The sequence below is a fragment of the Prunus mume genome, linkage group LG3, assembly GCF_029339155.1.
Source record: "Prunus mume cultivar Tortuosa linkage group LG3, ASM2933915v1, whole genome shotgun sequence".
NCBI classification, from domain to species: domain Eukaryota; kingdom Viridiplantae; phylum Streptophyta; class Magnoliopsida; order Rosales; family Rosaceae; genus Prunus; species Prunus mume.
The window spans coordinates 21,521,414-21,534,433 of record NC_142700.1 but is presented as its reverse complement, the minus strand read 5'-3'; the positions used below and the strand labels follow the sequence as shown (position 1 = coordinate 21,534,433).

Sequence of the window (13,020 nt, the reverse complement as noted above, 5' to 3'; positions counted from 1 at the left end):
AAGGAAAATGAGTAGCTACCTTTCTAATAGCAATCAAATAGTCAGGACCAAGTTGGGGGAATTCTTCTAGAGGCCTATTCTGAAGAAGGATGGAAGCCCGAAGAGGATGTTGAGCTAGTACCCCTTGATCTTGACAAGCTAGAGAGAAAAGATTGGATCTTCTTGCGCCTAAGCCTAGAAGGTGGAATTGACTACCTTCCTCTAGAACAATAATAACGTGTTCGCATGGTCACCGTCTTACATGCCTAAAATTGACTAGCAAATAATCAATCACCTACTACATGTCAACCCAACCAGTAAGCCAGTGGCACAAAAGAGATGCAACGTTGCACCTGAGCGAGTTGTAATCATTGAAGCCGAGAGCGACAACCTCCTAGCTGTCTGCTTCATTAAGCAGTCTCACACGCAAAATGGCTAGGTAACATTATTCTGGTAACAAAGAAAACATAAGGGTCAGTGGATAGTTTGCTCTTTGCTCAGCCATAAACGTCTTAAGGGAGATCTATGCTTTTATCTAAAAGCGTCCTAAGGGAGATGCATGCCAACTAAAAGCTTCCTAAGGGAGTCGCGGGACGACCGCCATAAACGTCCTAAGGGAGACTGATAAGGCTATATTTTATGCCTCCTTTGCTTATTTATTTGTTAATTTTCTTGGATTAAATTGGTTGTTTCTAATTAGTTTTGTGAGATTTGTGAGGAATTGTGAAATAGGAGAAGATGAAGATTGGAGTTTAATTAAAAAGAAGCCAAGTCATTCCTTTTGTTGCAAGGAATGTTGTCAAATTTCCTAGTTTAAAATGGTTCAAATCTTATCAAGTCAAATAAGGAGAAATAAAGAAGACCTTATATTAGAAGGAATCCTATTTTTATAACAATTGTAATTATACCTTAGGTAGGATTTCTAGGAGTTTTATAAATAGGGAGTTTAGGTCATTGTTCAAATCATCCATCCGCATCCTCTATTATCTACCCTCAAATTCCAACACATTCATGCTTATAGCCGAAACACTCGAAGGAGAGAGAGAGTTTTAGAAAGACAAAGAAGACAACCTGGAGCTAGAGTTGCTGTCGTGTAGAGATCAAATCTTCAATTGGTTTTTTTTTTCTTTCATATGATACTATTTATCATGGTTTTTATTAAAGTTGTCATGAACTAATTTCTTTTTGCTAGGGCTACGATATAGCCTAGCCGTGAATACTCAATTACTTTAGTCAATGTTAATTCCAAGTATTTTTCCGTGTTCAGTATCTATTACCATGCTTAATGCTTTGAATGTTTGGCCAACATTTAATTGTTTTGATACTAAATTGATGATAGGGATATCCAATTTGGGGTTGCTTCTTGTAATAGATGCCATGAGTTACATGATTAGACAGGGATGTTTGTCATGACTTATGTGGTTGTTTCGTAGGTTTTCCAAAAGAAATTTAATGGGTTCTTATTATCTTAATTCCATTACTAAGGATAGAGTGGGTTGGTAATAAGAATACTTTTGGTATAACCAGGGATGGAGTATCGAATAAAGTAGGGAAAATCAACTGTCAACATGGGGAATTTTAGGATTAACATGCTAAGGGAATTGGGTAGAATTGGCTCTGGTGAAATCGGAAGCTCTAGTGCTCTCATAACTTTAATCTCACTACTTTATTTTTCTACGATTGCTTTTATTCATTGTTTTAGTTAATAAATCAATCGAATCTCATCATCAATTGTTTAAAAACGAGACGATGAGGAGACATGCCAATTGGTGTTTTGAATGCCGTTCGATAGGCCCATAAGATGTTATCCAATTTCAGTGACCAATCCTTTCTTGAAGCACTCACCGTCTTTTCCAAAATTCGTTTTAATTCTCTATTGCAAACTTCAACTTGTCCACTAGTTTGTGGATGATAGGGAGTAGTAACCTTGTGGGTAATACCATGTTTAGCTAAACGATAATTAAATTAATGACTGCAAAAGTGTGTACCTCTGTCACTGATGATGCCACGACGAGTCCCGAATATGGTGAAAGTATTTCTTCAGAGAAATTTGACAACACTCTTGGCGTCATTGGTAGGGAGAGCAACGACTTCAACCCATTTTGACACATAATCAACATCCACAAATATGTACTTGTTCTTCCAAGATTCAGGGAAAGGTCCCATGAAATTTATTCCCCAGACATCGAACAATTCAACCTCTAAAATATTATTCAAAGGCATCTTATTTCTACTAGAAATATTTCCAATGCGTTGGCATCGATCACAGGCAGCTACAAATGCATAGGCATCCTTGAACAAAGTTGGCCAAAAAAATCCGGATTGCAATACCTTGACTGCTGTTTTGGAGGCACCAAAATGTCCCCCACACACAAATGTGTGGCAATGTCGTAATATGTCTTCCATCTCCTCCTCAGGCACACATCTCAGTATATCTTGGTTAGGACCATGTTTCCACAAATACGGATCATCCTAATAATAATGTTTAACCAAGGAGAAAAACTTCTTCTTCTAATGAAACGATAAATCAACTGGAATGGTAGTACTAGCTAAATAATTCACAAAGTCAGCGTACTAGGGAGCTTCAGATGATATAATGCTATACAATTGTTCATCCAGGAACATCCCCATAATGGGTGTGGCATCATCACTCATCTCTACCTCACTGACCAACCGCGAAAGATGGTCAACTACCACATTTTCAGACCCCTTTTTGTCTCGAATTTCAAGATCAAATTATTGGAGCAATAGTACCCGGTGAATTAATCTTGGTTTTGCATACTTCTTCGAAAGTAAATACTTTAAAGCTAAGTGATCGGTATACACTATCATCTTTGCTCCAATCAAGTAGGGTTGAAATTTATCCAAGGAGAAGATTACTGCTAACAATTCTTTCTCTGTGGTGGTATAATTCCAATGGGCGTCATTCAAAGTACGACTCGCATAATAAATTATATGAAGTGATTTATTTCTTCTTTGACCCGAAACTGCCCCTACCGCATAGTCACTAGCATCACACATAATCTCAAAAGGCAAGTCCCAATCCGGTGCAACAATGATAGGTGCAGAAGTAAGCTTCTCTTTCAAGACATTAAATGCTTCCAAACACCTTGAATCAAAATTAAATTCTACATCTTTAAGAAGGAGATTGCATAAGGGCTTCGTGATTTTGAAAAAATCTTGGATAAACCGCCGATAAAATCCAGCATGACCCAGAAAGCTTCAATCCCCTTTATTGTAGTTGGCGGTGGCAATTTCTCTATGGTATCAATTTTTGCCTTATCAACCTCTATGCCTTTAGCTGAAATTTTATGCCCCAGGACTATCCCTTCTTGCACCATAAAATGACATTTCTCCCAATTCAAAACCAAATTGGTTTCTTCACATCTTTCCAAAACTAATGCCAAATTATGTAAACAAGAATCAAATGATGAGCCAAAAACAGAAAAGTCATCCATGAAAACCTCACCGAAGTGCTCCACCATGTCTGAAAAGATGCTCATCATGCAACGTTGAAAGGTAGTAAGGGTGTTATACAATCCGAAGGGCATGCGCTTGTATGCAAAAGTGCTGAATGGGCATGTGAACATCGTCTTTTCCTGATCTTTAGGTGCAATTGGAATCTGATTATACCCATAATATCCATCCAAAAAACAATAATATGACTGTCCAACAATTCTTTCCAACATCTTATCAGTAAAAAAGGCAAGGGAAAATGATCTTTCCTTGTCGCAATGTTCAATTTCCTGTAATCTATGCAGACGCGCCATCCTGTAGTTGTTTTTTCGGGATCAACTCATTCTTATCATTTTTCACCACTGTAATACCCCCTTTTTTCGGTATGACTTGAACTGGGCTCACCCAACTACTATATGAAATCGGGTAAATTATTCCATCGTCTAATAACTTTAATACTTCAGCTCGCACAACTTCTTTAATATTCGGATTTAATCGGAGCTGATGCTTAACTGAAGATCTAAAATTATCTTCCATTAGAATTCGGTGCATACACATGGAAGGGCTAATTCCCTTAACATCTGCAATAGTCCACCCTATTGCTGTTTTATGTTCCCTCAAAACTCGTAGTAATTTCTCTTCTTCTAGTTTACTCAGATTTGTAGCAATAATCACCGGAAGAGTTTCAGAATTACCAAGTATGTATATCTTAAGTGGGAAGGTAGGGGCTTTAATGTGAGGGTTGGTGCAGTAATGACACTAGGTTGTGGCTTGGAGGTTGTGAGGCCAAGCTCCTCAAATTCGCACCACCTTTTAGGAGGCCGCGGTTTCATTGCTTCCAAAAAGTATACCATCTCAGAAATTTAAGGATCCTCATGCTCAGTAGTAACGGAATGGACAAGGCAAGCCTCTAATAGATCACCTGGATGTTCTGCTTTAAATTTTTTAGAGACAGCTATATCCACTCGGAAGCAAGAGTCTGATTCTACTGGGTACTTTGTTGCTTCAAAGACATTGAAAGTCACCTACTAATCAGCCACTCGCAAAATTAATAAACCTTTGTCCACATCAATTAATGTACTCCCGGTTTTAGAAAGGGGTGGCCTAAAATAATAAGGGTTTCGGCATCTTCTTCCATGTCTAAAATCAGAAAATCTGCTGGAAAAATGAGCTTATCAACTTTGACTAACACATCTTCAATTATGCCTCTGGGATATGTTATGAACCTGCTCGCCATCTGCAAAGAAACAATGGTTGGGTTAATTACACCCAACCCAGTATGTTTAGCAACAAAAGAAGGCATTAGATTAATACTGGATCCTAAATCACATAAAGCTTTTTCAAAGTAAGTGGTTCCAATAGTGCAAGGTATAGTAAAACTCCCTGGATCCTTTAGCTTAGGTGGTAGCTTCCTCTGCAAAATAACACTGCATTCTTTAGATAATTTCACTATCTCATGTTCGCCCAATTTCCTCTTCTTTGATATAATATCCTTCATGAATTTTGCATAACTCGGCATTTGCTCCAAAGCATCAGCAAAAGGAATATTTATTTGTAATTTCATGAAGATATCAAGAAATTTCGAAAATTGGGCTTCCACTTTGTTTTTTCGAAAATGTTGCGGGAACGGAATTGGCGATACATATGGCTTTACAGGGGCAACAGATTGGAAATTTCTCTACAGTAGTAGGTTCAATTTATGCAGAAATTTCATCAAGTTGTGTAGCGGTTCTAGCGGTGGTAGACGGCGACGGCGGCACGCTAGTAATTTCTAATTTCTCTATAGTTTGCTGCTGGATATTCTTTTCTTCATCTAAGTCTACTGCTGTTTTTATTGGCCTCCCATTCCAAAGAGTTATCACCTTCGCATGTTCTTGGCTTTTCGGATTAATCTCAGTTTTGCTTGGCAAAGACCTATTTACTCTTCCTGTCAATACATTAGCTAGCTAGCCCATTTGAACCTCCAAATTTTGGATAGAGGCAGGTTGGTTCTGAAGGGTCGTCTCGATTTTGCTCATAAATTGATTTGTATTGACGGAGAGTTTGTTGACATTTCCAGCAAGTTGAGTAATTATATCTTCCAATCCGTGCTTCTTTTCTTGAGGTGTGAAACCAGGTGGAGGTCCCTGTACATTTTGGTTATTACTCCATAAAAAAATTCGGATGATTCTTCCATCCCGGGTTATAAGTGTTGGAGTAAGGGTTATTTCGTTGTTGGTTAAAATCAAAGACTTGGTTCGCTTGTTCGAATGGTGATGTGAATAGACCAGCTCCACACTCATTGCCATGATGAGGTCTTGCACAAAATTCACAACTTAAGTTAGTAGATTGAATATCATTAACATTTAAAGTACCAAGTTGTTTAGACATAGTAGAAATTTGCGTAGTTAATGCAGATATGGCGTCAATCTCATGAATTCCAGCTTTCTTTGGTGTTGATCTCTCACTAGGCCTTTGATAGTTATTAGACGTCATCTCTTCCAACTAGTTACACTCTTCAATTTTAGTTTTTCCCATCAAAGCTCCTCCAGCTGCAGCATCAATTGTTGTTTTGCTTGTATTGTTCAAACCATTGTAGAACGCTTGAACTTGCATCCAAGTAGGTAGCGCATGATGTGGGCACTTCCTTAGCATATCCTTGTATCTGTCCCATGCTTCATAAAAAGGCTCCATGTCATTTTGAGAAAATGACATGATGTCATTCTCGAGTTTTGCAGTCATTGCAGGAGGAAAGAATTTAGCTAAAAATTTCTTGGCCAAGTCGTCCTAGGTAGTAATCGAATTAGGTGGTTGAGAATTCAACCATGACTTTGCCTTTTCCTTTAATGAGAAAGGAAAAAGCCTTAAGCAAACAACATCGTTGGTAGCTCCATTACACTTAAATGTGTCACATATCTCTAAGAAATCAGATATGGCTATTAGGGTCTTCTTGAGGTAAACCACAAAAGATGGAGGATTGCTGAATCATTGAAATTATGGCTGGTCTGATTTCAAAATTATTGGCATCAATGGTTGGACGACGAATGCTCGATGGTGATGCCACCACAGATGGGACATCATAGTCCCGTACTGGTTTCGGTTCCTCGGCCATAAGTGATGGCTTTTCCAATATTGCATCCTTCCTCCTTTTGAGCTTGTTAAGCTTGTGAAGCATTCGTTCGATCTCTGGATCTAATGGTATAAGTGTAAGACTCTGCGAATGTCTCCCAACTCTCATGCACTAGGTGAAGTACCTAAAAAACAAAACAAAAACAAAATTCTATGCTAAATTGATGATAGGGTTATCCAATTTGGGGTTGCTTCTTGTAAGAGATGCCATGAGTTATATGATTAGACAGGGATGTTTGTCATGACTTATGTGGTTGTTTTGTAGGTTTTCCAAGGAATTTAATGGGTTCTTTTTATCTTAATTCCATTACTAGGCATAAAGTGGGTTGGTAATAAGAATACTTTTGGTATAACCAAGGATGGCGTATCGAATAAAGTAGGGAAAATCAACTGTCAACAGGGAGAATAATTAGGATTAACATGCTAAGGGAATTGGGTAGAATTGGCTATGGTGAAATCGGAAGCTCTAGTGCTCTCATAACTTTAATCTCACTGCTTTATTTTTCTACGCTTGCTTTTATTCATTGTTTTAGTTAATTAATCAATCAAATCTCATCATCAATTGTTCAAATAAAGTCTTGGGTTAATCACAATCGGTACTTAGTAAGTTAAATCACTCTTCATGGGAACGACACTTCACTCATCATTGTATTACTTGTGCAAATTGTGCGCTTGCAATAAATTTCATAGCAGAAACGCAGGCATCTATCCAAAAACTTCCTAAGAGAGACGTAGGACAACGTTCAAAACATTCTAAAGGAAAAATAGAAGAACACCCCTCAAGTAGGTGGTGAGTAAATATTGAAGCAGGACACTCAAACAGTTCACAAGACATAGTGCAAATTGAAGTTAAAGAAATAACCGAAGTTTTCATAGTAAAGTGACCAACTAGCCAGAGTTTAACAAAGAATAAGCGATCAACAGATCCAAAAGTTCAAAAATATAAGTGAGCAGTCGACATGCCCCAGTTCAGTAGATCAGATGAAGTGGTTAACCTAGACCAATAATTAAAGCCACAAATCTACAAAGAAGAAAAATCTTCATCTTTGAAACTTCAGCATGAGACTCCTTCTCTATGGGATGCTCCTCGGCTCCAGCCTCAACCGCCTCGGCTACCTACTCATCAACTGCAGCCACCGCTCATCAAGATCAACTACATGCTTATCTGCAGCCCCCTACGCGTCAATTTTGACTACCTGTTTCACAATATCAGCCTTAGTCTCATAAGTTGCGCCCTTCTTGTCTTTATTCTACTCGATCGCAGACTCATTAGCTATCGCCTCACCAGCTACCACATCCTCAGCTGTATCTGTGTCCATGACAATATCTTGCTCACCTCAAGCGAAGATCGAGCTGATCATCTGAGTCGAGACCATAACATTTCCATCTCTAAACATCACCAGCTAGGGGCAGACCACGTTCCTTCTTTCATGGCCTGACAAACTTTGGCCATGTACGGCTTGAGATCAAGTGTTTTACTGATCTTGTGAACTGCAAGAAGAATACAGAAGTCGGTTCACCACAAGAATCATAGCAAGACATTGCTCTAGTCGGCCAGCACAACCCAAGACGTGGCACAAGGCAAACCGCAGCCCAAGTAGCACAAGGCAAGAGGTTGTAACCCTAGCAGGCCCACGACCGCAACCGACCACATCGACAAGCAAACGGTAGGTGACGGCCACAATCGACAAAGAACCGACAACATCCGGTGATGGCCACAATCAACAACAACCAGCCACCTGGTCCTTGCCACGAAGAAAAATTGAAGAAAAATAAAAACCCAAGTGTGACCTACCTTGGTGTGCACGGCAACTCCTCTCCTTAACAATTAGTACAATCCTCCAATATCTCTCTCACAAGTTAGAAAGTAAAGGAAAGCGAGTTTGAGATATGAAGAGGAGTGAAGAAAAGCTTTGCATTTATAGCAGTTATGTATCCTTGACCAACAAGGAGTCACAAGTCTATTCCAGCTAGGAGCCCAACTCAAAATTGGAAGCCCAATAAATATTTCTTATCTCCTCCGTGCCACATAAGCACTATGCAGAAGCTGGGGGGACATTTGTGGGAACATGTATTTTGACAACCAATAGAGGGGCTACATGTGGAAAAAAATAATTCCTTAGGTCAACTTATTACCTTAATTAAATCCTATTTAATTAGGGAAATTATCTTTGATTTAAGATGGGAATATCTCCTGAAATCAAGGATAAGATTTCCATCAAATCTCCTTGATTAATTCCAATCTTCTATTTATGGGTAAGAATAATCCTTAAGAAATAAGGATTATTCTTCAAACCCTAGCACACAAGGAGCCTATAAAGACATGAATACACAAGACAATTCAAGGTAACTCTTTCTCACCTTAAAAACCCTTTCTTGCAGCCACTCTCTCTCCTCTCTCTCCCATACTGCTAAGTGCCACCACACAAGGCTTTGGCCACTCGACTCTCCCCATGAGAGAAAACTCCATCTATTTTATTTATTGTCGTATCTTTATCAAGATCCAATTGAACTAACTTAGGCATCGAAGAGCCTTTGGCCAACACCCTTCGGGTGTGGTCTATTTACTCCTATTTATTTTGCAGAGATCGAGGAAGAGAGAGAAGGAAGATCGAAGGTCGAGGAATCAACCCACGAATATTCCCTATATGAAATTTTGCTTGAACACTATGTCCAATCAACGACTTAAACTAAGCCTGAAAATTTTAGTAAGTTTTACAAAGATTGAATACTGGTTTTACATTAGAGGGTGTGAGGTTGTTGTTGGTTGCAGACTTCGTTGGGTGAGGATGGCAGAGGGTGAACGAGGGGAGTTATTGGGGAATGGTACTAGGGATGGGGTGCAGGGGCGGGTCGAGATGAGGGAAGAGGGAAGGAGTGAGGGGTTAATGTTATTTAATTATTATTTAACGGGGGTGGGTTGAGATGAGGGGAAAGGGAAGGAGGGAGGCTTTAATGTCATTTAATTATTATTTAAATTTATTTTTTTAGTTTTAAATACTTTTAAATATTCAAAAACAAAGAGTTAACTATGGTTACAAAAATGGACATGTGTCAAATTTTAAGAAGGGTGGTGAGGGTACACCTTGGATTAAAGTGGTGAGTAAAAATGCTCTCATATATATAGAAAGCTTCCATTGAGGGATTTCTCAAATAAACTTATTTGAGGGACACCCTTATACGGCCCCTTCCGCATTGCATTTCACTAATCCAAACCGTCTATTTTGTAGATATGTATATATATATATGTATATGTATATATATATATGTATATGTATATATATATATATACAGTCCCCTTCTATTGCGGGACACCTTTTAGGGTCCTCTACAAAAAAAATTTCAATGATCTAAACTATCTAGTCTTTAGGTCATAGATCATCCTCACAAAAAATTAGACAAATCAGAAACTGTTCCGGAATCGAATTGTGTCCTACAAAATCAATGAACACAGGGCTTCAAAAAAGTACTAAAATTTCAATAACTTAATTGAGTGGTCAAATGATATCGAATTCAAGTCATTTTTTGTAGAGATGATCTTCGAATGATTATCTAAAAAATCGATGATTTGAATTAGTGAAATACAATGCGGAGTGAGCCCTACAAGGATGTCTCTCAAATAAGGTTATTTGTCCATCAACGGAAGCTCTCTCTCTCTCTCTCTCTCTCTACTATGGATGTCTGTATTTTTTCTAACGTGCGGACTACTCATTTTTTTGCCTTCTTGTACTAATAAATCAACCCAAACACTTTTATCACTTTTCTTGGTAAAGGTAGAATAGAAGCATCACCTCTAGATTGGGCTTTTCCTTCATTGGTGGACTATGGAGAGAAGTTGGAGGCTGTTATGTGTGCCTTAGTGCCCTTTTTTCAAGGCTTATTTTTTGATATAACCTTGAAAGTGTATTCCAATCTCATGTTGCCCCTAGAAACTCATTTTGTTTCATTTTACTCTATATTTCACAAAAACTTGTCTCACTTTACTTCATTTTTATTATCATAAAATATTAATTAAAAATTAAAATTTCAATAAAACTTAAAATCCATAAAAAAATTATAAAGAAAATTAATATATTAGAAAAATTAAGATTAAAAACAAAACAAAAATCTGCCACTCCCATCACCACCAGTTGCCTCTCCTATGATCCTTTGCCGCTTTGTTTTTGTAATTTGAAGTTCTAAGCTATTTGTTCCCTTTCTTCAATACTAGGAATCATTTTTCTCCAAAAACATTTTTGTTTTGTTTTAATCTTATTTTTTCTAAAATATTAATTTTCTTTACAATTTTTTCTTATTTTATGGAATTTAAGTTTTAAAATTGAAATTGAAATTATTAATTAATATTTTATGAAAATGGGGTAAAGTGAGACAAGTTTGTGTGAAATATAGGATAAAGTGAGACAAAATGAGTTTCAAGGGGCAAAGTGAAACTGAAATCCACTTTTAGGGGGTATATAAAAAAATAAGCCTTTTTTTTAATGAAAAGAAAGAAAGATGCACCAAAAAAAAATGGAAATGGTTTCCTTTCCATTGAATGAATGAATTCATTTAGATCAAGTGAAAAAACAAAATGAGTCCAAACGTTAAGTAGTTTTCGGACGTCTGTACTAGAGAATAATTTTATTTAAGGGACATCTTTTAGGGTTCCTTATGAATTTTTTTTCAACGATCCAAACCACTTATTTCTTAAACCCTTGCAAAAAAAAAAAAAAAAAAAAAATTGGAAACCGTTTCGACATCCAATTGTGTCCTACAAAATCAATGAACACAGTACTTCAAGAAAGTACTAAAATTTCAATAACTCAATTACGTTGTCAAATGATATCAGATTCAAGAGAATTTTTGTAGAGATAATATTTGAATGATTATCTAAAAAATAGATGGTTTGGATTAGTGAAATATAATGCAAAGTGGGCCTTACAATGGTGTCCCTCAAATAAGCTTATTTGAGAGATCTCTCACTAAAATATTTATATACATTTATTTATGTATAATTTATAATGCTGATGTCCGCATTTTTCTTAAAACTAAGTTTGAAAAAGTGGTACGCAGGGGGTGTAGTAAGTAACCAACGCCATCCTTAGGTCCCCTTCACTTTGATTTCTTTTACTTATTTACACTGTCTATGCTTCTTTACAAAATTCAACAAATCACAATGGTACTTTTACTTTATTACATCCACCGCCCAAAATTACTAGGTAGGTGGACTAACATTGTCAAGTCCGCTTTTAATGAAGCTTTATCTTTTGTTCTTTTTCAAAATTGTTTTTATTGTTAGTGGCTATTTAGGAGTAATGTCTCTGAATTTGTGCTCCACTTCCGTTAAGCACCGTTAGTCCTCTCTTACATTTTTGGTCAAATTTAGTGGTGGCTAATGGCAGACCCAAGAATATTTACACGGGTGGGTTTTTTGTTTTTGTTTTTGTTTTTTTGATGATCAATTATAAACCCTATTTTAAAACAAATATATATATATATATTATTTTTCTCTAATGCGGACGTCCGCATATTGTTAAAATCCGGTCCTCCCCTCTACATCTTATTTTTTTGCAGTTGGATTGCATTCCTTCAATTCCAAGTGTTCCACAATTTGTATATATAAACAAAAACATGTTGCAAGAGACATGAGAGCAACCAATGGGAGTGCTTTCTTCTTCTGCATCTGCACATTCCCAAACCCATGATTGCTTTTATATAAATTATTTATATAGGCAAATTGTGGATTACTTGGAATTTCAAGAATCCAATCCACTTGAAAAAGCAAGCCGGAAAGGGACGACTGGCTTTTCAAAGCATGCGGACGTCCGCTTTAGAGAAAGACGGATCCAACTTTATAACAAGCATTCATATTTGGCACATCAATGTCACGATTTTTATAAATTGATTCCACGTTCTCTAAGAAAAATAGATGAAATGTGCAACAGTGAAGTGAAAGGAGAGCCTATGATTCCCTCTTGCCTCCTTATAAAGTTCAATGGGATGAAAATAGAGAGTTTTGGTAGCAGAGAGAAAAGATAACGGAGAAGCCAAGCCGACTTTAATTGCTTCCTGATTGAAATTCCCACCATTTCTTTTGTACTAAATATCTCATGTTTTTTATTATTTTATTAGGTTAAAGAGAGACCCAGAATGAATGTACTAATATTAAAACAAGAAAAGACATGCATGGTTGGGCTAACAGCCTAATATTTATGTGCTGCAGTGGTGGCCTAATATTTATTGTAGTAGAAATAACCTTACAAAATTTACACCAACTTAGAAATTTTGCCCTAGGCTGAAGCCCACTTCAGCCTACACATGGGTCCATCCTTGGAGGTAGCCGACCTCCCTAGATGTTAGTTGAACCTTCAAAGATAGATGCTAGAGAGACCTCATTACTATACAGTATTATGTACTACATATCTAATGGTTGTGTGACCTACTTATATTGGTTGGACATACCTTTATTACAGAAGTAATACACAGTGTGGTACTATT

The 13,020-nt window shown here is 37.2% G+C and overlaps 1 non-coding gene and 1 pseudogene across 1 annotated transcript; one reads left to right on the top strand and one right to left on the bottom strand.

Annotated features, from left to right (window-relative positions):
* Positions 1-2,019: 2,019 nt before the first annotated feature.
* On the bottom strand, positions 2,020-6,652 carry LOC148919094 (uncharacterized; annotated as a pseudogene).
* Positions 6,041-6,147, top strand: LOC148919095 (small nucleolar RNA R71). The gene has a single exon (XR_016125748.1). It is a non-coding gene; the product is annotated as a small nucleolar RNA R71 (small nucleolar RNA).
* Positions 6,653-13,020: the final 6,368 nt, after the last annotated feature.